The sequence below is a fragment of the Homalodisca vitripennis genome, chromosome 8 (assembly GCF_021130785.1).
Source record: "Homalodisca vitripennis isolate AUS2020 chromosome 8, UT_GWSS_2.1, whole genome shotgun sequence".
Taxonomy (NCBI): domain Eukaryota; kingdom Metazoa; phylum Arthropoda; class Insecta; order Hemiptera; family Cicadellidae; genus Homalodisca; species Homalodisca vitripennis.
In genome coordinates this window covers 119,744,075-119,770,143 of record NC_060214.1, presented here as the reverse complement: position 1 = coordinate 119,770,143, position 26,069 = coordinate 119,744,075, and the positions used below count along the sequence as shown (strand labels likewise).

At 35.0% G+C, this 26,069-nt stretch overlaps 1 protein-coding gene across 1 annotated transcript in view; it reads left to right on the top strand.

The window, feature by feature from the left end:
* Positions 1-4,982: 4,982 nt before the first annotated feature.
* Positions 4,983-26,069, top strand: part of LOC124367995 (carboxypeptidase M-like) — a 79,481-nt gene continuing 58,394 nt past the window's right edge. The window contains 1 exon segment of the mRNA XM_046825260.1: positions 4,983-5,064. The gene's annotated coding sequence lies outside the window, so the exon portion shown is untranslated.

Sequence of the window (26,069 nt, the reverse complement as noted above, 5' to 3'; positions counted from 1 at the left end):
ACGTAGGGCTCTTTGACACATTCCAAACATTCAATGATTGGTTCATATTAGGTCACTTCATATATCATCCGTTATTCAGTCGTAGTAACAGCGTACGTAGGGCTCTTTGACACATTCCAAACATTCAATGATTGGTCCATATTAGGTCACTTCATAACATCCGTTATTCAGTCGTAGTAACAGCGTACGTATGGCTCTTTGACACATTCCAAACATTCAATGATTGGTCCATATTAGGTTACTTCATATCATCCATTATTCAGTTGTAGTAACAGCGTACGTAGGGATCATTGACATATTCCAAACATTCAATGATTGGTCCATATCAGGTCACTTCATATCATCCGGTATTCAGTCTTTATACTTGTAGTAACAGCATACGTAGCATTCTTTGACACATTCAAACATTCAATGATTGGTCCATATTAGGTTACTTCATATCATCCGGTATTCAGTCTTTATACTTGTAGTAACAGCATATGTAGCATTCTTTGACACATTCAAACATTCAATGATTAGTCCATATTAGGTTACTTTATATCATCCGGTATTCAGTCTTTATACTTGTAGCAACAGCGTACGTAGCATTCTTTGGCACATTCAAAACATTCAATGATTGGTCCATATTAGGTTACTTCATATCATCCGGTATTCAGTCTTTATACTTGTAGTAACAGCATACGTAGCATTCTTTGACACATTCAAGCATTCAATGATTGGTCCATATTAGGTCACTTCGTAGCATCCGATTAGTGCATAATAAAATCAAATAAACTAAAAATGCAACGTCTGGTTCGTATTTAGCCTCAATGGAACATCAAGTTATTCGGTGCGTTATTCTAAAAGCATGGCGTGTGTAGCCTAAGTCGCATATACCGTATTGAAAACCATTGCATGAGTAAAAAGAGTAACTTCTTTTATTTTTCAACCACTCTAGATCTAATAAAATACACTATTACAACAGCATCAATATAAGGATTGTTAACTAACAATCATTTTTTTATGCTGGGGAATATTTTATCTCACCATTAGGACTCACTACTTTCAGGGTATGTACAAAAGATGCCAATTAAATCTTCAGAGAACACATTTTTACACCTGTTCCATCGGGAGCCGTAGTAATTTTATTTTTACTTTCTTTTAATTTTCGAACTCTTTATACATTTATAAAATGATTCAGACCCTATATAAATGTATTTATAGAATACTTGGAGTTTGGTTATTAAACAAAAATATGGTGTTGGTGACGATAAATCTGACAATGCAAGTTAAATGGACACGCCTTTACTATTATTATTTAGTGTTTGGTGTGCCGCTCACGTATAAACCTTCCTTCTGCACATAACGCTGAATTCCTTTAATCCATTCAAATAAAAATTAATCAGTATTGTATAAAATGGGCTTAGCCTTCTTTCTTCTTGTCACTTCTGCAGGAGAACACGTAGTTTGCGTCACACCCGTTTACTCCGTAAGGGACTAATCGAAACTCTCTTAAATGAGAGTTCACTAAGGTCATTGAAATACCTAGATTGAGACCTGGCGTTGGACTATGACATCGAAAGGACCTGACAACAATTTTGTTCCAGAATGTTAGGCACTGTGCAATCTTGTAAAATTGGGCACATAGGAAGAAACCTGATTTTGGCGTGAAAGTCCACATTTGTTGTATCGTGAATATTTGGCATTGAGGGACAAAAATCTTTTGGACTATTCCAGACAAAAATTTTAACGAAAACCTATTTTAGGAAACAAAAGGCGTTATATATTGTTCAAAGTCAAATCCCACAGTCGTGCAAGAAAGTCTCCAGGGAGATCATAAGGATACATAACATACAGTGATGTATGGTACGGTACTGTAGATTTTTTAGAAGTCTTTGAAATTATTAATTAACTTCAGTTAGCCAGTAGGTGTGTAATAACATCAATGTTTATTGCGTTGCAGATTATATGAATGTATACAATATGTATTCTAGAGGTTACATATTGTAATTAGATTAGGTAGTTAGTCTTCCGACAAGAACGTAGCCAGGAAAAAATCTTTTTGAGTGGTCAAGACGACTGATATTTTTCTGTAGTGGACAGAAAGTAAGAAAAGTGCAGTCAACCTCTCATTCCCCATTTTGTTCCATGAAAGGTTCTTGATCATTTTCAATGTTGAGAACGATCTTTCAGCAGTACATGTCACGAGTACTGAGTTATAATAATAATAATAATCGTTTGCTAATAAAATAATTTCAAAATTAAAAATTTGGGGGAGTTCCGGACCCCTTGAACTCCCTCCGTGGCTACGTTTTTGTCTTCCGGGACTATCAAGCAAAGCGATCGGACTTTTTAGCGTACATAATTTTTAGTTGTTATCCATGACTTCTGTGGTTTGATCGCTACCTATTCATCAGCGTTTATAGTGTTGTTGTGTATACTTCAAGGTTTTGTTAACACCTGATAAAGAGGGTTGATTCCAATCCTCGAAACGTTGGTTTTTAAACATATAAACGGTGGAAAATGTCCGAAAAGTTATTCTTTCAAATCGTCCTTCGTCGGAAACTTTAAACAAAGAATTTGATCGCTACTAAAGCTAACATAGCTTAAACATATAATTGTTTTACTTGTTCAAACTATTTTTATAAATATAAATAAATTATGATTTCAATAATGTTGAGGCGCGTAGTAAGTTTTCAATGTGTGGAATTTTAATAGCCAAGAACACATTCGATTAATTTATTTTCACTTGCTATAAAAGCAATAACTTATAACATACTTACCTAGTAACAAATTTTAATGTGTTTCGTTTATTTTAATTGTTTATGGTAAATGAACCATTCAGGTATAGCGTATGATCTGGGTTGAAATTCATACAAAAACCTTAATTATCATTTTGAGCAACCTAATTTAAACGTCAGTGTATGTTATAAATATCTATTTTCAGCAAAAATTACCCATTTGTATCTTTATGAAGATATTTATGTTTTCATCTCCCCCAATTAATTATTGTAGTGATTGTATTGCAAAAATAATAATTTATTGTTACCATAGTAAATTAATTATGAACATTTGAAAATATTTATGGCAATCATTACTGCAAGCTTACTGAATAATAATAAATACCGACTGGCATGTCTAGGATTTGATTAAAATATACATTTACAGTAATTATAGTAGTGCAGATAAAAAATTGTATTAGTTATTAATAAATAAAAATACAAAATCATTGTTTTCATAAAACTTCAAAATGGCCGGCTCAAGTACAATTCTATGTATCTTTCAGTCTAATACAGTTTCAGGAAAAATTTAGTATTACCATAGTATATAATTTTTCGAATGAAATTTCAAAATGGCTGGGCCAGTGACTTTTTTGTATTAGTTACCCAATATTTTTTCCCCAGTGAAATCTTATTTTTATTAATATTTTAAGAAAATTGTCGATGTTCAAAAATAAAGCTGCAACAATGTTATCAGTTGGGACGCTATAAATAACAAACATTACTACCCCCTCCACTATGAGATCACCCCCCCCCCCATCGAACAATCGATGATACGCTACTGACCCTGGGTCAACTACCCTTATCTCTACAGTTTTGTGAGATACAATGTCATTACATCGATCCACTTTTTGTCTTCTCAATTCCACAACCTTATTTTTTCGTTAGTGATTCTAGAATGACAGAAACTGCCAATAATGTATTAATATGTATTTGGAATAGTTAAAAAAAATATTTTGAAATGGTAAAATATTTTTTAGTATTGTTTCTTTTGAATATTAGGCAACCAAATATTTAAATTTAAGTTAATTTTTAACAGTTTATAGTTAATATTCACTAGTTTGTAACATATGGGTGAATTTAAACGTACAATTCAGTGATTAAATATATAAAAAAGCGTCTTTTTAACAATATTGAGAACTCGATCAAACATGTGCTGATATAAAAAAAATCAAATTAAAAAAGACTTGACACCACATAATTTGTATTATTAATATGACATTCAGTTTTGTAATGACTAAATCTAGAAACTTATAATTTACTTTTTAATTACATTGAAACTTCATAGTTATGTAATAAATAACACCATTTTTTTATGTTATAACTTTTTAAATATCAAACAAGTTTTTTTGAAATGTTATGATAGCGATTTTATATTAATATAATTAAAGTAATACGTAATTTTGAACAACTACGCGGTGCAGAAAATTTGTGTAATCGGCTTAATTGGCTGAGCTATAGCGAAATCTACCACTCGAGAGGTTGGTAAAATATCATTTCTGTCTGACTGTCTATATGGCCTCACTATGCCCCAAGACCAAAATGACCTAGACTTGAAATTTTGCATGAAGCTTCATTTCTATATAGTCAACGCTGAGTTCTATTATAGTACATATTACTTCGTGTGATTTGGCTGAGCGTTAGTGAATGAGTTAAAAACTGAGTACAATCATACATTTTAATCTGTGGAGTAGTAGAGACATGTAGGTATGTATAGACTTGAAATTTTTCATTAACATCAGGAAAGCCTGGTACGCAATACATGGTGTGAATACTTTAATTACTTAAAACCGTGTAATTACTTGGTTTTATATTCAAACGGTGTATGTATATCATAAGATCATTTTATTTCCTTTTTCCAATTCCGATATCTCTACAAGTCCATTAAGTATCTCAGTTTTATAGTAGTTTGAAAATGTCTACCTGTATTCCTTAATGGCTTTGGTAAATTCACCTCCGGTTCTCTCCGGAGATACTCTGTATTTAGGAAAATACGAGTTAAAAATTTATAAATACGAAATTTGACTTAAACTAGAGTAATTGTATAAATATGTTCTCTTAGTTTCAGGGAAAGTCACACCAGGTTCAGTAGTAAAATCTGCGTTACGTCTTATCAGAGTTGTTCGCTAATGGATGTACGATAATGTCCCAACGCATACGATGATTTCGACGCAAATGGGAAACTCGGTGTCGGAAGGGTGGCAGCAGTGGGGTCAGCCTGGAGCTCAGTAGCAGACCAGCACGGCTGGGGGCTGGAGGTGTGAGGTTAGCTGAGAGAGAGATGCCATCCCTTCCACTAGACGAGGTAAATTCAACATCCCTCTTATCAACCAGTCCAATTATCGACTGTAATTGTCAATTATTGTAAATCCTAAATCACGAAAAATATTTTAGGATTAAATCAATCCTAACTGCTAGGATTTCCTATTAATCGCAATGCTCCTGTTGCTCCTCAAAATACCACGGTGCTGATTTGTTTTATTACACCAGGAAAATTCTGACGACTAATGAATTTAGCAATCATTTGTGGTTTGCAATTGTAACACATCATTAGTAACATTTTAAAAATTTAACCTACACATCAATGAATTGATGAATTCTCAATTTACGATGGTTAATTATCAGATCAATTTAAAAGCAATAAATTGGCGTAGAGGTAAGCAATTTGTAAAATGTAATTACTTTTATGGAGGACCAAATGAAAATCAACATTCCATACCAAACATTGTACTAAAGTATGTCAGTTTTTCTTATTATTCAATAAAATAAGATGATTTGATTCTCATTATTGATATATAACATGCCATACCAAACATTGTACAAGTATGTCAGTTTTGATTATTATTCAGTAAAATTATATTATGTGATTCTCATTATAGATGATAACGATGAATGTTTGCAGCAGACTAGCAAGATGTGTACGTTAAGGTGGTCTATGAATTATATTCGTACGTTTTATAGACTCTTTTTTGGACAGATTTGTCAAAATTTAAGGAATTTTCCAAATAAGTTTTGTAATAAACTATAAAGAATAAATTAGACAAAAATGTCCTTCTATTATTATGTTACTTTTGCTTTGTGGCAAAACAATAATAATTTAAAAGGATGATAGGATTTCAGACATTTTCCATCCTTATATGTAAAAAAATATATAAAACGACGTTTCGAAGTTTGAAATCCATCCTCTTCGTCAGGCGAGAAGAATGCCACTATTAAAAGACAGAAAACATGTCACACCAAATTTGATACACATTTTTTTAATAAGATGATTTGACTCTCATTGTAGACGATGTTTTAAATACAGTTTAATCTCTTTTCTTTCTTTGTTTCTTCCCTCTTTCTCTTATTCTTTCTTTTTTAGGGACAGTTCTTTGCGTCACGTTCTGTCTTATATGTACTAATTGTCTTTTCACCTGACAAAGAGAGTAGATTTCAATCTTCAAAATGTCGTTATACATTTTATAACATATAACGATACCACATGTCCCAAAATCCTATTCCAAACCTATCGTCTATAACATACTTTAATCGAGTAATCATAATTTCTTCCACCATGTCTGACACATTCTTATGGAGTTTAAAAGCAGAAATAAAAAGCCTTATGCTCATTTATAAGTACACTTGTTTATTCTCAGATATAAATATTTTTTTACTCTACATAAAGGCATTTACGTAAAACATAAAACGGGGTTTGGACATAATTATTGCTACTTTGATAAAGTAACTGATCAGAACGTATATTTTAGGGAAAATGGCGTATATTTTTGTACGATGTCTAAAATAGGCGAAAGAATAATGAAGCCTTGTTAGCCTTGGTAGCCTTGTTGTTTGTTTTGCTGGTGTTGTTAGTTAGAAGAATTAAGTTCTTGGTAGACGATGTTGACCAACTGACGACGATACATGAGGATCCTGCCGTCTTGTGGGGACCTGTCTGTTCTCATACCCCACAGATCCTTTATATTAACAAACAGAGTATATCGATACAACTGAGAAAGATAATCTAATGACTCTTATGACGTGACGAAGGAGTTATCGCAGGCCAGAGTGACTTTCTTTTGCCTTTAAAGCCCAAAAATCAATAGTTCTTCTTTGGACCAAGAGAAACACGAGTACAAAGTTTTAAGTATACACAAGTAAGTTTCAGTAGTTTTGGACTGTTCTATCAAGAATGTTCTATCGCACGCATGGAGTGACAGGCGAATAGATTCACCTTTTGATCCAAAAATAAAAGGATTATTCCTTGGCCCAAGAGGAACCTATGTACCAACTTTCAAGACCTCGGACTGTTCTATAGAGTTATAGCACAGACAGACATATTGCTCTTTGACCTTTAGATCCAAAAATCAGTAGGATTATTCTTTGGACTAACAGGAACCTATGTACCAACTTTCAAGACTTACGACTTCTCTATAAAGTTTACAGCACAGACGGCCAGAAGGGTCTTTAACCTTTTTGAAGCAAAAATCAGGAGGATTATTCCTTAGACCAAGAGGAACCTATATACCAACTTTCAAGACCTAGGACTTTTCTATAAAGAGTTATATCACAGACGGACAGAAGGCTCTTTGACCTTCTTCAAGCAAAAATCAGTAGGATTATTCTTTGGACCAGGAAGGACCTATGTACCAACTTTCAACACCTAGGACTTTTCTATAAAAAGTGATAGCACAGACGGACAGAAGGCTCTTTGACCGTTTTGAAGCAAAAATCAGGAGGATTTTTCCTTAGACTTAGAGGAATCTATGTACCAACTTTCAAGACCTTGGACTTTTCTATAAAGAGTGATAGCACAGACGGACAGAAGGCTCTTTGACCGTTTTGAAGCAAAAATCAGTAGGATTACTCTTTGGACCAAGAGGGACCTATGTTCCAACTTTCATGATCTAGGACTTTTCTATAAAGGGTTATAGCACAGTCGGACAGATTGTTCGTTGACCTTTTGATAAAGCAATGTGTAGGATTATTCCTTAGACCAAGATGAACCTATGTATGTACCAACTTTTAAGAGCTAGTACTGTTCTATAGAGTTATAGCATAGACGGACAGAGACCATTTTAAGAAGGATCTACTGGATCCCAAATATTCGATTGAGTCTGCACTGTATAAGGTCGTTAATGCTGACAAGTTCTATGATCACTGATCGGAACCTAAACTTTCTTTTACTAAGTCGTCACTATGTTTTGCCCAAACAATTTGAAAGATTTATTTTTAATGATTTTAAATTTGTATTATTTGTATAATATCATCCACTAAGTCATTTTCTCTAGTCGTGCCCATGTCATCATCACGCAAATGCTGCCAATTGTCTATTTGTGTTTCGGACACATGGTACAATAAAGACTAGAAATAAAACCATAACGTACTGCAGGACGGTTGAAATGCAACAACAACGCGCGATAGCTGTCAGCACTATGCGACTGTAGCGAACACCAAAGTGCTTGGACTCATGACAGAGAACCCAGAAAGTGCTGAGATCTAGTAGAAAACGTCGGAACTACTTGCACGACGCGTGGTTGTCATAGAAATGCTTGTTGCGCAAAATTACGTCAGTATCTCCCTGTTACGCGCTCACTATAAACGTAAAATTACGTCAAAATCTTTACAACGAACATATAATAAATTGATGTAATTAAAATATTTTAAGCAGTATAATCACCGATTTACTGCTTGTTTTAGCTATCTCAAACCTAGTGGTCTGACCGATGGTCTGCGTTCTTATGTACGTATATTCGAACATAATGCGGGCCAAGAGTATGAAAGACGTTTGCGTGTTAGAAGCAACGCATTTAACCTATCTGTATTACGTTCAGTCAAACAGAAAAACTGACACCGAATCATTTATTATACGGATTTCTACATATATAGCGCCTATCCTGATTTTACAAATATTAGAACGAAGACACGTACGATAATTTGGCATTATTTCGGTAGTGCAATTTTATACAAGTGCGACAAGCATAAACGAAGTCTTGGAACTTAAGCGATTCGTTAGATATGTGGATGTGGGTACCTGAAAGTAAATTTACACGTATACTAGTATAATATAGTAGCTATATTTTAACAATTCGCGATCGGATACATTGGATGAAATATCATCACGTATATAAAAGTCCAAGTTTAAATTTAACGGTCCTTTCTATGAATCGTTATTGTGACAATCTAATAACTCAAACTTACCTACAAGAAAAAATCTAAACAGGGTTATGCTCCTCGTAATTTGTCTCATATACTTTTAATCTGATTACTTGATACGTTTACCATTCATGACATGGCGTCACAAATACACTCTTGTTGAATCATGATTTTACGGTGCGTGTATAGTGGAACTCGAATTACATGCTAGGCTGGAATTTTCTGTCATTATATTTTAAATGTGATTAAAGGAATATTTGGGAACATTTCACAATTCACATCATGATGTTATAAATACGCTTCTGCTGAAGTCATGAACTAACGGTTCGCGAGAAGTGGAATATAAACTTGATGCATAATTTGGGTTTCTCTCATTGTACTTTAAATCTGATTAAGGAAATATTTGGAGTCCTTTTACCATTCATGCCATAGAGTTCAAGCACGTCCTTGATGTCTAAGTTCTTACGGTCTCGTGTAAAAGGAGCATAAATTAGATGCATGATTGGGAACTCTCTCGTTGTACTTTAAATCTGATTAAAGGAATATTTAGAGACCTTTCCCTATTCATACCATGGAGTTCAAGCACGTCCTTGATATCTAATTTCTTACGGAACATCTTGTGTAAGACAACATGAATTAGATGAATGGTTGGATCAAAGACATTTTTAAGACGTTTCAATAAGATAATGGATCCGTTTGCATTCATTACTGTGGGTCACGAACTAATGAGCTTATTGCATCAATTGGAAGTGGTATGAGTGTAGATAATTTATCCAAATGGTCATAATTGCAGGCATATTAGAGAAACTTTTCGCAATCCTCTTTGGAAGTCACGTGAGGTCTCAGGCTTTTTTGCAAGAAGTTTAAAAGAGTTCGAAAACTGCTTTTATCACAACCAGCACGGATTTTGGAACCATTCCGAAAGATGGCAATTAACCATTCATGCAAAGATGTTGATAATAGCCATTAAGCTCAAAAGGTTTCAACATTCTTCAAACGAGTCTAGGAGTAAGGTCAGGTAAAGTCTGTATTTTTGTTCCCATGTATAAATCGAAAATCCGAGGGACTTGGTACAAAGAACCACCCAATAAGGCCGATCCCTTTTTAAGCCTTATTCTGCAGGTCCTCATGGGATGTACGAGTATCTTATAAAACATAATAAAGAGTAGAGTCGATACAGTACGAGGTCGATGGTACTGGTAAAAAGTGCAACAGTCACAGACAGGATTTGAACCCGCGCTATTTCAAACTCAGACCCAAAGTCTGACGTCTTAGACAGTGCGGCCATCTGGCCTCCAATGATCAACCTTTCGAAGACAAACCATAGCCATATGTTCTTTTGAAGTAGATATTAATTTTACTTTGTTATCGTACCGACACACCATCCTTGCTGTATTCACCATTATTATAATGTCTTGCTTGTGATGGCGATTGTGAGATGCTTGGGATGATTTTGGTAAAGCAATTAGGCCCAGAGTAATGCAGAATATCTTAATGGTACAGTGGTTTTTGATGATAATTCAGATGGAAGACTCAATTTCCACGTGTAGTGGCATGAAACGCATATATACATTATAACTACGATTAGGCCTACGTATGTCAAAAATGTATTGAGACACCGGCTTGCAACTCTGGTTACAGTACCTAGAGCAAAATGTCGCAGTTGTGGGAATTTTCATTAATGGTGATTAAGATTTGAAATATGCTATGAGGATCCAACAAAATATCTCCATCGAACTCAGAATGCCCTATATAAAATAGGGTTATTGGAAATTTCAATTCTACAAGTCAGTTCATTTTCGGGATATAGTGGCGAAAGATATTTTCCAACCCCTCGAATAACAAGCTTCGCAAACGTTTAACCAATTAAATGTCATAAACACTCACTTACTATACTTACTCGCGAGCTGTACTGAATTCTAAGTATAGTTGAATATGTAAGTAGAATCGGAATGAGGAAAACGCGGCTGGTTAGGAACATGAAAGGGTGAAGTGGAAAAATAATTGGTTCGTTCTGCAAAGGTTACACCGGCGTCTATATGAGTGTTGAGAGATAGAAATACTGCTCAGCGACATACGAAAAAGGTCACATACTAGTTTAGCTGAACACTCCAAACTGAAACTCGTAAATTTATTAATTTAAGGTTTTAAATGTAAAACTTGAAGTGTACTTTCAAAATCTTTGGCGTATGACCTGGGTGTGAAAACATAAACTTGCTACAGTTATGTCACTTAAATTAAATATTCGAATCGTTCTGTTGAACGCGAAAAAACATTTTCTTTAATAAGTAACTTTCCGTATAAACCTTAAAATTAAATTTGATCTTTTATATTCCAAAAATCATACAATAAGCGAGTATAAAACATTGTGTTATCTCTAATTTAAGCCTCAGCGTCTTAGTAATGACGGCTTCGATGTTCACTGGTTTTTTTGTTGTCAAAGTACACATGTCTCTACATGATTAGACCTCCCCGGGATTTAAACACGTGATTTCTCGGTTAGAGAGCCGAGACTATAACCATTAGTCTACGGAGGAGGACATAAAACAATTGGTAAGTGTGAATTTGCTTTAATATTAAAGATTAATCTTGATAATCTGGTAGTTATAAACAAAAAACAAACAATAGGTTTTTGTAGCCTTTCCAATTCTTACAGAAATTGGATCCTATAGTTCTTGCAAATTTATATATTTAACCAGAGAAGAAGTTTGTGCCGAATGAACGAAACACACATTGGAAATATGTGAGGTTGTAATAATAAATACTCGGTATTGGAAACTTTAACAAATAAAACATAAAAGCACCACATTTACGTATTAAAATGAAATTATGACTTGCCATGTTGCTGCCAAAACAGAGTTATAATTAACTAAAATGATACCTTTTGGGTGGGACTGGTGGTTACAATGTACATTGGAATTTTGCCTTCGAACTTAATCATTCAATAAAAACTTTAAAATGACTTTCCTTCACATTGGTCTCGAATTAAACACGCGGCGTCAGCATCTTGGCTCGACATCGCAGCTTTAGTCACGAACAGAGAGATTGAAATCAAAGTAATCCTCAAAGGAGAATCATTAAAGAACTCGATGATGAACTCAAAGTTGTACTCAAACTCGCCTAAAACACAATGGCGACGTTATTAGCCATTTATCGAGACAACTTATAATCACGACAACGTGGTCTCGTCAGAAGGACATCACCACAAATATATCTGTATTAATCTGGTAAATAAAACACTATAATAGGTAATTTACTGAATTATTTACAAATTTAATTTTTAATACATTCAAAAATAGTAATCTCGCATAAAAAGGTTAATTTATAATATGAAAACTGTAAATTTTGCTTAAGGGCAAGGCGCGCGAGGTGGTAACCAGTGAGCTGTCGAACGACAAAGTTCAAGAGAGAAAAAAAATACCACGCAAGCAGATTAGGTTATTATTTCAACCAGTAATTTAGTACCAGGAACATCTGAGAAAATAATACTAACCAGTAATAAGTAACAGAGTTACATAAAATATATATAACATTTAATTTAACTAAATAACGGTACAAGTTATTAAACAACTTAAAATTTATTAATAGCCTGCTAACAACAGCTATCTCGATTTTAGGCCCATAAAAATATTTGACCTCATTAACTTATTTTTAGTCATAGATTTATGGGTGAATCTCATTTTAAAGATATAATTAATACTTATCCAATAGTTTATATTTTTGGTTATTATGATATCTTTCATCAAACAATGTCTCAAACTTCTTTTTACTTTTATACATTCGAAAATAAAATATAACATATTTCTTGTGTATAAAATTTAAACAAGAAAAACAAAAAAACGATCGTATGCATATTAATTATGTTTTAAAATGAGACAATTCCCACAAAGCTACGTTTGAAATTCGGGTATAAAAGTTTACATGAGAATTATCCTTGTTGGGGTGGCGAGAGGATAGGGGGGGGACTCGAAGTAGATATACTAAAGCAGGCGACATACCAACTGAAATAAAACTCATAAATCATAAGATTCTCGTAGCGCCTGCACTTTTTATTCCTACTCTTTCTACTCTGGGGTGTTTAAAATAGTGGAACAAACTTTTTCAGGCGTTCAAGGCAAATATAATTAATTTACTTCATTGCGCGTTAACAAATTGCCTTAGACATTTTGCTTACCTCATTAGTAATATTATATACTTTTGTGGGATATAAAGATTTGAAATGTTTTTGACGGTTCAAATGCTGCTGATATAAAATCAAGTTCCGTAGAATAACACAAGTGACTATAAAGATGAAATGGTGCAAATTAATCGTTGCATCATTAAACTGTAAATACTCGTATATGTGTGTAATCAAGCCGCTTTCAAGAATTTCAGTATAGTAACGTAGCCTACTTACTAAACCCCCTTTGTGATCCGGTTCACGTTGGACTATTATAATTGATTACGTCCGCTTTTTTTGTTGATTTACATGTGTTTCACTTATTAGGGAAACGCTGCTTAAGAGGTTACATCCTCCATACAACGTGACATTTGGTACAAATTTTAGTTATCTATTGCAAAGAGGTAAATATGTAGATTAAATAATTACCTACTACTCGTCCTAAACGAACAATTAAGTACATAAAACTTAATCACAGTAAATGACAAAGTACACTGTGCAACATGATACTGGTTTCAGATGTCGATAATCAATTGCAGCCTCTTTTTTGTTCACCTTTGTTATTTTTCATTATTAGGTAGACTTTGCATTTTTTTTTAAACAGCCTTTTGCATTCCTTATTGAAGCATAGAAAATTTCCACTAGAGTTCGTCGAAAATAAGCTTACGTTCTAAAGTTGCATATGCGTTATATAACGTGGCTTGTGGGGACAATAACTGCCTCAAAAAGCCCAAAAAAGTTTAAACTAGGTACAAAAATCGATGTAATAAATATATCCGCTAAATCGTTGATCAGATTGGTACGCCATATCGTTCGATTATAGCGACCATTTAAACTTTTTTTAAATTCATAACTGTGTTATGTATAAAGCTATATAAAAACGTAACAGTTATCTAAAAAGCTATTAATATATTCTGAACTTTTTTGTAATCAGCAATGCTTTTGTCACAACTGTTTTCGAAATACCGATTTCTCTAAACAAGTTCAAACACGGTACAAAGATTTATCTCATAGATATCTAGCTCATTGGGTTCCTCCAACATGGTGGCCAATTAAGCTTTTTTTAATTCAAAACTCTGTTGTTTTTAAACCCCGAGAAAAATATACAAAGCGTTCTGATATTTATATAATATTTTCCATCCCTATTTTAATCTACTTTTTTTATCTCTAACCGGTTTCGAGAGACTGATTACACATTTTAATCCCATGAGAAGTAGACTATTCATATATCTGTTGTCACAAAATCTACCTACTTGTTCCGACTTAGCTGGAAGGGCTATTTTAGTTAGCTCATACATTTGTACATTGACTATCAATGGTCAAATTTATTCACGCTTGCGACCGTATCTGGTTTCGCACTATGACAAACGAACTGCTTCTCTTTCGTTTCCTACTTTCTCCTTCTTCTTCTTTCGTCCACTTTTTGCCTCACTTTTACTTCTGCGGGGATTTAATACCGCAAAGCGTGGTTTTGCGGTTGACTATTCTCGTTTTTTCACTCACTTCTACTCCTCCAGCGGTTTGCTAGACAAGGTCAAGGCTATTCGCACTTCATTTTATCTTCTTTCATCTAACTGTTCTTCTACTTCTTGTGTGTATTTGGGCCTGACAGATCCTTCTCAAAAAACGTGTCGTCTGTAAGTCAGTCTGGTCGATAAATTTGTCGGTCGTAGAGACTTGAAACTTGGGACGTGGGTTCCTCTTGGTCCAAGAAATACTACCACACCATGATTGGTCTATCGATTTTTCGGTCAAAAATTTGAAGGGCAGCAAAGCTATGATCGTTAACTTCACTAATTCGAGAAAAAGGCGAACTGTCTTAAGACTTTTGTGACGTTCTGTCTGGTTATTCGATATTCCATTTTCTTTCATACTAACAATTTTGAATTAATTATATTCAGTTGAGAATAAAAATTCAGAAAGAAGAAATTAGTTTACTCTGACCTAAAGGCTAGATAACTCCGCCAACAGTGTTATAAATTTACGTTATCTAATACCTATTTATAATGGAGGTAAACATAACCTTCACAATCCTTGAGTGATTAACCTAATCAATTGAGGGTCACTTAGGTATCCTTGTTTGCAGTCTATTAGACTAATAGATTAGGCGAAGTTACAAACTCGGATCACTACTTTTCGCAGAAAACGTTATGTGAAATATAAAATACATGCTTTAGGGAGAAAAGGTGATATAAATTGAGTAAAGATAAGGTTATATAACAGGACTTGTTTCTCCATCATATTTAATTAACATCACATAATACCATTCATGAATTCAATAACAGTTGCTTAAACTGTTTGTTACCTGTTATTTTCACACTTGCCTGTAAGAACCGAAGGTGTTGAGGATTACAGAGCACGAAGGGGCGGACACTTTTAAGAGTTAATGATGTAATGACTTCTAATAAGATCCAGTTTTAAGGTTTCCCCCATCGAGTGTACAGAGACGTCAGTAAGGCTGTGAACCTTTCTCTGCGTTATCAGTGCTTTTATTTATAATAAGGTATGTGAATTAATAATATATCATTCGCTTTTTCAGAACATTTTTACTCGCTCACTTCACTATTATTAAAAACGTATTTATTAGTTCGCTTTCATATCTGTCACTTATGTAAAAGTGTAGAAAACTGATTAAAAATCTTGATATTGCGAAAATATTGGAACTTAAAGTGTTTGACACTGCTCAGAACTGTATGACAATATACCATTATACAATAATAATAATGTTAGATGTATATGTAAGTATACATATACAAGTCATGTTATTTTAAATTGTTCTTGTTAATGTTATATATAACACTTACCAGTATGTTGCCGACACAGTACGGTTAGTTATCTTGTTGGTTAATTGGTTTCATAACAAAATTTGGAACGTTTTAACTTAAAAGCGTCTTTACTGGCGGTCAATAACGCAGTGTAGTGGGTACGGTAATTCTCGCGAGATGACTGAATCCAGCAACGTCGAGCGTGGCTACTGCTTGGATGGGTGACCGCTGAGCGATCCTCTCCTTGCAAGCAACTCATCCATTGGTGTTGGTGTTCGAGAAGTCACCCCTAAAGCCGTTGGTTCCCAGGTTAAGTGTAAGAGAGGGCTTCTTAGCCCTAAATTCCCTCGGTTGACCATTTTACTTACGCTGCCACCTTGATTTAATTCCATTGGAACAATGAAAAACCACAAGCACTCTTATATCTTTATTTTTTAATCATATTATTATGGACATGTCTTGTTTTAAATATAATATAATTAATTCGTATCCAAATGTTTTTTTTTTTTTACATTTGTATTATTACTGTGAAATAATCTTTAACCTTGTACTACAACTTTAAAATATTAAGAAAGTAAAAATCGTAAAAGGAAAACTAAAATGCAAGAGAGACTTGTGGTAGTAGAAATACAAATTGGCTTTTTACCTGAATTTTGGAAGATGCTGCCGCCTCCACCATGTTTGTTCGGTATACACCAATACACAACGATGGTTCCACCATGACTTGGGATCGTCCTAAAACTCAATTGTGCACTTGATGAGACAATGAGAAGATCTCTTCACCTATATTACACTTGATTTTTGTATTGAAGGTGTTTCTGACGTCGAAACAATGAAAGTCTTTTTGGAGCTTCTTCATCGCCGACTTTTTTGGATCTCTTCCTATATGTACATGACGCCAGATTCCAGGAAACACTGCACTAAGAGGAAGGTGAACTTGGACTAAATTCAACATTCACTTTGAATCAATCGCTCCCAACCTTACCTACGTATTATCACAACTGTATTAGCATGTACTCTAAGAGTCTACAAAATCCCATGTAGTTGTGGCTCATTCTTCCTTTTGGAGACAAAAACTTTAATATCCACACAAGTGAGTGGACGCATTAGACACACGAAACGTAAAGACACGGAAAGATCAGCCATAACAGAACACAGTTTCAGTACCAAACATGCATTAGAATCCTACAAAAGAAAAGCATTTCTCGCGAAATTCCCTACTAGTACCGAAGGATAATTATGAAAAAATTTAGAAATAATTAAGAACAAAAATAACAAAGCGTGATATTGTCTAAAATTTGGCAATCTGTGATAAGAGCACAGGATAGGGCCTACCTAAACAATGTCAACCAAACCTTTACACACATATCTCAATAGCCATAAGAGATATGCCAATGACATTTTTTCACAGTAATAAGTATGTTCTTGTATAAAGTTTAACATGGGGAATTTCCAAAAAAATAATTAAAAATCTACTAAAAAACTTTGTTTTTTAGCCTAATATTTTATTTGGTAAATCTTAAGATCAGCGACTACCGCTCCGATCGCCGTATTTTTTTGCACACTAACACAGGTTAACGTAATTTAACCGAAAAAAATAGTCCCGATTATCGCCGGGAATCATTCTGAATTTCTTTTCAGAATGAATAATGAAAAAAATCTCTTGTTAAACCATACAACTAAGTTAGTTACATATGTGGTAAAACTTTCAGAGCTCTACCCCTCTCCAATACTGAGAAAAGTGTTGCAATTGTATAAAATAATTGAAGTTTCGGGAAATTGCGAAAATCGCGAAGAAAGGCAGCGTTTTAATGATATATAAATAAATGTAAAGTAGCCTTACTTTTTAATGCATTCCATAAACATAGCTGGGGTCATCAGAGTCATCTTCCACTTCTTCAATCTTCCTTTTTTTCTGCCTTCTCATCTGTCTAGCCTTCTTCGTAATTTCTAACGCTTGTTTTTTAATCTTCAGCCAATCTCTAGAAAGTTCCCGTCCGCACAGACGAATGTTTATTGTTAGCAGTTTCGGCTTAACATATGTTGGCTGAAGAAGGCTCTCAAACAAAGATACCGAAATATTTCAAAAAGATAATTGAGTAAGTGATGTTCCCACGTGGTATAAAGACAATGGTCTATAGAATTTTGTCAGGCTGTAAGACAACACAATTATAAAAAAATACCTTTAATAAACTTTACATCAGTTTAAATTATAATTATTTAATTACAATGAATAAAAAAGATATTTTCTAAGTATAAATACACAGTATTTACACCTTACTGTAATAAAGAGAAATGCAAATAAAAATGACATTTAGAGAGGGTGCTTATAAAAGAAAAACAGATTATATCTCAAAAGGTAAAAATACGCCAAATCATTTTTTGCTTATTCGCGTGCAATATTTCAATTCTATAGTTTAACGAGTTACAACGTTACGAGTCATATTATTGTAGTGAGTTTTGTTTACGAATTGATTTAATCTGCAATTCTCAATTTATCGTCCTGTAAGACCAAAGTAAAAAATGTACTGCGCTCATCCAAATCCTATGGAGTGACGTGCACAATCATCGGAACCGACGTGTGTCACCTACATAGAAATGAAGTTTCATGCCAAACTTCAACCCTACAGGTGAGTTAGTTTGCGAGATTACCGATGCAGGACAGGAACAGGAGCAGGTACAGAGAAATGGAAAATTTTTCCAGCCCCTCGAGTGGTAAATTTCCGCGTAGGAATGGGGGGGTGGGGGGGGGGGGGGGTGGGGGGGGGGGGGGGTGGGGGGGGGGGGGGGTGGGGGGGGGGGGGGGTGGGGGGGGGGGGGGGTGGGGGGGGGGGGATCAATATTAGCTTGAAAACATCATTATCAAAAGTAACAAAAAGTAGTACCGTATTCCAAATAAAGTTTAATCGTTGGGTTTATAGTCTCTCTTTTAGGTAGACAACATCCTTTGCAAACGCTTTGTCTACATGCAATAATTGTGTCTTTGTCTATAAATAACACTCGTTTCTTTATCTATGTGCAATACTAGTGGTTGTGTCTGTTTGCAATATTCTTATAGTTGTCTGCCTAAAATACTAGTTTCTTTGTCTGTGTGACATTATTAATGTTGTTATCTGTGTGCAATACTCGTGTCTTAAGTTAGTCTATAGGAAATTCTCTAGTTGCTGTGTCTACTGTATATGAAATATCATTGTCAGTCTGCAATACTAGTGTCTGTATTCATTACACAGGTTTACACACAAAATGTAACATTCATTAAATAAGGTTTTTTTGTTTATTTTTAAGTTACAAAATCCAAAACTGAAAGCATAAATAGCCTACCACGTCTCAGTTTTATGTTATAGTACCGCTGTCATAGTCATATACCAGAATTTGTGTTAAAAAGCTGAAAGTGGTTGGCAGCCCTGCAGAGCAGTGGTGGGGGGCAAGATAAACATTCCTTTGTGTCTGGTGACTCACAGCATCACAGCCAGTAGTGAGCAGGTATTTTAAGAGAGAGGTTGTGTGTTCAGTTTAATTTCAACACTTCTTAAGTATTTTTTTGTAATGTCTAGTTTTACGTCGAGTTTGTAAAAATCCTCCAGACAAGTTTTGTTACGTGTGTGGAAGGTACATCATTAAATCACAAGGAAGGCCTATAACTGAAGAGGTAAGAAAGCATACTTCCTTTATTTTGGCTGCAAGGTGGGTGACCAGGATAAAAGTTGGGCCCCACATATTTGCTGCATTAGCTGTTCGGTCAACCTTATCCAATGGGCCAAAGGGAAACAGAAGGTCAATGCCCTTTGCTGTTCCAATGGTTTGGCGTGAGCCTAGCAACCATTTCAATGATTGTTAATTTTGTTTGTCAAACCCTGAGGGATATTCAAAGAAGCAAAAATGTAAAATCCAGTACCCAGACGTGCCCTCAGCAATCAAAGCCAGTTCCACATGGAGACGATTTGCCAATTCCCACCCCTCCAGTTGACTGGGAAATTTTTTTTTATTCCCAATATTAGTGAAGATGATTGCCAGCAAATGGACAGTGGAAAGATGTAACTGAGCAAACAGATAACCCTAACGATCCTACCTATGAGCCTCAGATGTCAAACGAACCACATTTTATCAAACAAAATGAATTGAATGATCTTGTTCGTGATTTAGGCCTCTCTAAACAGAAAGCAGAACTGTTTTTTTTTTTAGGATCACGACTGCAAGAATGGAATCTTCTAGCAAAAGGCACGACAGTGTCTTGCTTTAGAAAAAGAAATGTACAGTTTTCAGCCTTCTTTAAACTTGAGGGTTCAATGTGTGTTTGTTTTGATGTGACTGGGCTGATGGATGAACTTGGCATTAATCATACACCGGTATGAATGGCGTCTTTTTATCGATTCGTCCAAATATAGCCTAAAAGCTGTCCCTATTACACAATGGTAATAAGAAACCATCGATACCTGTTGCATATTCTTTTATAATGAAAAGAAACATACGACAACATGGCAGCCATCCTAAAGGCAATTCAATACGATGAGTACAAGTGGCAAATATGTGCAGATTTCAAAGTAGTTGCTATTCTTATGGGCCTTCAGGGTGGCTTACACAAAATACTGTTGCTTCATATGCTTATGGGATAGTAGAGCGTCAGACAAGCACTACCAGCAAAAAGAATAGCCAAAAAGGTCTAACTACACGCCTGGTGATAGAAATATACTCAACATACCTCTTGTAGATCCTGAAAATATAATTCTACTCCCACCAACTGCACATCAAACTTTGGATTGATAAAAAACTTTGTAAAGGCAATGAGTAGAGAAGGTGAAGGATTTTGCATACCTATCCAGTTTGTTTTCCTCAGCTGAGCGAAGCTAAGATCAAAGAAGGTGTTTTTACTGGTCCCAGATATCAGAAAAAATGATTAAAGATCCTGAGTTCGAAACAAAACTCAATAAAAAAGAGTTGGCCGCTTGAAAATTCATTTGTCCAGGGTTGTGAAAGGGTTTCTAGGAAATACCAAAGGAGGAAAACTACAAAAAATTAGTCCAAGATCTTTTGAAAGCGTACCAATCTATGGGTTGTCGAATGTCTTTGAAAATACACTTTCTCCATCTCTCACTTGGACTTTTTTCCGGAAAATCTGGGAGCCGTAAGTGACGAACAAGGCGAGAGGTTCCACCAGGACATCAGAACAATTGAAAGCAGATATCAAGGCCGCTGGGATCCTTCCATGATGGGCGACTATTGTTGTGTTCCTGAAACGGGAAGATTTCACACCCCACAAGAGAAAGAAGTAAAATAATAATAACAGCCTTTAGTGTCAACTTGAGGTGAAAATGTTCTTTATTCATTCACTTTTAATGTATATAATAATAAACTTAAGTTTGGTTGGAACATTTCTGTCAACAATTTTATTGAAAATCCCTATTTTCTCATAGTTGTTAAACTATACTTTTCTTAAGTTTTCTTAGGATGTCTTGTATCAAAAAAATTCCGTGCGTCCTACATACTTTTTATTGTTATTTTCGTGTTTAGCAAGGCAAAATACATAAGAAACACCTATTTTGATCAATGTTACAGAAAAAAAATATTTTTTTTGTAAACCTGTGTAGTGTCATCCTCTGTCTGCAATACTCGTGTCTTAGTCTATATGAAATACTCTTAGCTGCTGTGTCTATCTGAAATATCTGTGTCATTGTCAGTCTGCAATACTAGTGTCTTTGTCTGCATACAATATTAGTTTTGTTTACTGTCTGTAATACTCCTGTATTTGTGTGTACAAAATATTAATACACAATACTCGTGTTTTTGTCTATATGAAAATAATAGCTGTGTACGATATTACAGTTGTTCGCTGCCTGAATTATTCGTTTCATTGTCCGTCGTACTCTTATCTTTTGTATACAATACTATTGGTTTTGTCTACCTGAAATAATTTTCTTTGAATTTCAATAACAGTTGAGGCTTTTTCAGAGGCATTTTCAGGGAAGAGGCTCACCACCTCCTAAATATTTGACAAAATCTAAAAACCTTCTGACAAGGATATACTTTTTACTAATAACTTTGGTGGTCCATCAGATTGTACATTTCACAAGTGTTCATTATTATGAACTCAAATAAACACTTGGTTTAGGAGTGGTAAATTTGTATTAGTCATTTCCACCTAAGGTTATTGCTGATGGCCTTGCATATCAGTTGCTATGCTTGGAAGCTATATCACAACAGTCCTAATTTAGATTAGTACACTTAATAGCACATTTCCTTTTCATTATAATTATGTCTATGAATATAAAACATTTTTGTATTGTTAAAATTAGGTATAAATTAAATATGGCTCGGTTTAATATGATTCAGGATTCGTGTCCCACATCATATTAATAGAGTACAGATAGAGATTTCCATCGTGGGAGTGGTTCCCTGACGATATCTTTTTGGGTTCCCACTGGAAATTAAGTTATTAACTAAAAAGGCACTCTGTAAGAAATAGTACGTCTTGGCCCATCCATAATTTTACTTGTGTATCCCAGCGACCAAAATTGATCAAACATTGCATCGTACAACTCAAACCAGGTAAAGAACCACTACAATAATCTCCAAGTGAGGTGCTCAGACTTTTTCGAGGTCGAGTATCTGTCTACAAAAGGTTCTTGCATAAGAGATGGACCCCGGTTTAAAAATTGACAACAACGGCAGCGAGTTAATGAGGGAAGTCGACCGGGGAGCTATTACCCGTACCCCAGACTCGGCTCCGAGTTAAGGCTTCGTTTTTTACCTCTCGCTTCTCCTACATCCAGTTTTGTTCCAGAAACATTTCCCCTCGTTGAGTAACACTAACTATCATGGCGGCTGTTTTTCTACACTTTGCACCCATCACAGCATGTGACCATCTTTACGCTTTTTCCCCCAAATTACGCATTTAATTTGGGCTTTAAAACCCTCCAAGCGTCCATCATCAATATTTTTGATGACTCAGACTTTCACTAAACGTCATCATCCAAAATTTTGATGATAAACATTCATGTCTTTGAACTCTCATTTTGCCGATGCTAATACAGATCAAATCGCATTAACCTATACCGTTCGAAACCCCACGAGTTTTCATTATGTTTAGTGGTTTTGCGGTTTCTCGTACTCTCTACATCATTTTCATCATTTGTTGTTTCCAGCAAAGTGTGTTTGCATTGTTTGTTGTTGCTCAGATACAAACGTGTGAATTCCGCTGTTTACAGTCTATTTTGTCCTTGTGTTCGTTTCAATTCGTTGTTATGCAGTTACTAATTGTTAAAAATGATATTATTGAATGTATAAATGTGTTTTTCATAAAAGATAATCACTATTTCGACTTTCTTCTATATACGTAAATATTATGAATTGCTAAAAATACTTACAGCAATATATATTTCTGTGTTCATAACCAAATTTGCTACAAGTAGGCTATTCTAAATGTATTGCTACTGTATTTAGTATTATATAAAAAGGAAAAAAAATGTTATATCAACGTGTTATATAACTACCGCAAGCAGGACAAAATTTCAAATTTGTACTTATTCATTTTTTTCCAAAAATTGATATGAACAGTTCAAAAATTATACATTTCTGTCTTCAGTACAAAATTTTCTACAATTTAGCTATTCTGAATTTTGAATATGTGTAATATTTCAAATACATATGCGTACTTTATTGCGAATTTTTTTTTATATTTTTTGTTTAGTTTTTATTTTTAACAAAGAAATTGTTTTTCTAACTTCATAGTTACACAGTCTGAAAGCAGAGTTCTTTGCAAAAAAATGGTATACAACAATTTATATTTAAGTAACTATTTAGATTTATTATAAATGTTACAAGGATAGTCTGCAAAACCTCAAAGCGGGTATGCATTTTACAAAACATTATAGGCGCTCGAAGGGTTAATTTTTCTCCGCTAGTAACATTTTTAAAGGTAATGGTCATTATAATCATCTGATCCTTAGAGACAACAATTAAATACAGTCCAAATTATTAGAATAGGTAGGCTACCGATAGTCTAGAAGACAAAGATGTCGGACTGTAGATCTGGACTACAGATAGCGCAGGACAAATCTTGTATGTGACTGTAGTACTTTTTATCAGTACCGTACCTTGTACTGTATAGACTCTCCCACTTATTCTGTTTCATAACATTCTTGCACAGGCCAGTGACCCATGAGGACGGGTGGATAAGGAGATTGGCCTCTCATTTTCTAAAAAAAGAAAAAAGTGTTAAGATTACGATTTATTATTCTTTTCAAATATAATTAAATAAATGACAATGCAGTTCTTCAGTTCTCATTCTTAAAAAAAGAAAGTAGATCTCCAGGTTTAACTCAATAACTCATAGACAGACTTTAGAATCATTCATCACAAGTGGGGATTCTAAAAGGCATTTTAAACGCTTTGAGAAAGGGAGGTTCAGCTGTAAAAGATGTGTTTGAAAATGCTGATTTCTGACATTTACAATATGAGTAAAGTATTTAACCCATTTAAAATCAAATATTCCAAAGGTGTAAATCACATCCATCTTTTACAAGATTTTATTTACTCCACAACATTCTTCTCGTCTCATGAAGACCTTTGATAAAGACCTGCGCAGTATGACTACATGTTTACTTTACCTTAAGGGACGTTCTTTTAAAGAGGTCCATGATCGATCACTATGAATGGACTCAAACTTTTTTACCTTTATGTTGATATGCAAAGCTGTATCTACTTTTGTAAAATGGTCCATTATACCGTTAGATCGGTGAATAATTTTTAGCACTCCTATATAATAAAGAAAATATGTCAGGACCACTTCCGTGCTTTCCACAAGCTGCCAAATACATAATATTGTTCTAGAGCTTAACAAGTAAGTGACCGCACAGCTGAAAATCTCAAGTGTTTTGATTACTAAAAGACACCCTCTGTTACCTGGAATGAATGCTGTATGGTCTAGCGCTGTAAAGGTTAGCAGCTCTGATTCAATATTTGTTGTGGTGGGTGGGGGGGGGGGGTCGACAAGCTGTTGGGGGTGGCGTCGCGTCGCTTTGATGCCTTTGCCCGAAAACTCAATTACATTTTTAATTTAAACTTAGTTTTATTAATCGTGCAAAATCATTATCGTTCGACGTTGTAAAAGTTTGCTTTTAATTTCATGCGTTTTGCCCTTTCATCCGCCCAAATGGTGGCTCTCGTCGTAAATGGATTGGAAATATTTTATCTGAAATGTCACTGATTACACCCCTCCATGTGGATGAAGATTTAAGAGAGTTTTGCAATTGGTACAGTTGTGTTTTCGTATCATGTTTTAAATATTATTATAACTGTTATTTTTTCTTGTTGTTGTTGTTAATTGTATTGTGGGCCAGCTTAATTATCCATGATCAAAGTCGATGGCCGAGTGGTGTAGGGTGTCGAACTTGACTTTGAATCTGAGTTAGAGATAGCATAGGTTCGGATTCTGTTTGTGACCGTTGCACATGCTATTTATATTACTGCCAACGTTATACTGGACTGGACCAATCCTCCCGTAATACTCTGTTTGATAAGATCCTCGCATAGTTCAGTAACCCATGAGAACGAGCTGAATAAGGCTGAAAAAAAGGTCGGCCTCTCCTTTTTGTCAAATAATTTTGTTGTGAATAAATTAGTGGTTGGTACACTCTGTTTTGTTGACATGAAGAGATACCTTACATACTGACAGTATGAAGTGGAATCACCAAACCTTACTTCCTCGGTTGTGCTGTTCGTATCTGCCTTGTCACTGACATAAATAGTGAAATTGCCATCCGACTTCTCTCGTTTAACCCATTTAAAAAGAAAGGGAAATGACTGAGCAGAAGTGAATGAAGAGTGCGTACTGCCGTTTCGGTAGTTTGAATGAAAGAAAGGCGGCGGGGACGCAATGGGGACGGAACGCGTACACGCAGTTCGCCGCGCTTTCTTGAGCGTCTGGACGCGAAAGAGAAAGCTGTCGCGCGGGGCAGAACAAGGTAAAGAGAGCAAAGCGACGGACAACGGAGAAAGGTAACGTGGACCAGAGGTTGGCGACAGTGACATCTCACCGCGCACACGCAATGTCGTCTTCTATTGTTCTCAGATTGGCAATGCTCCGTTAATCAGAAATAATGAGTGGCGTCACACACTCCACGTTTGAAGAAATTTCAACACCACTGCCATAATTGGGAAGATGGTTATTGGCCACTTTAATAACCCCGTTTGAACTGATGGTCATCTAAAACTTGCTCGTCATTTCTTTTATGATCTTTTATTGTTTGAACTCTCAAA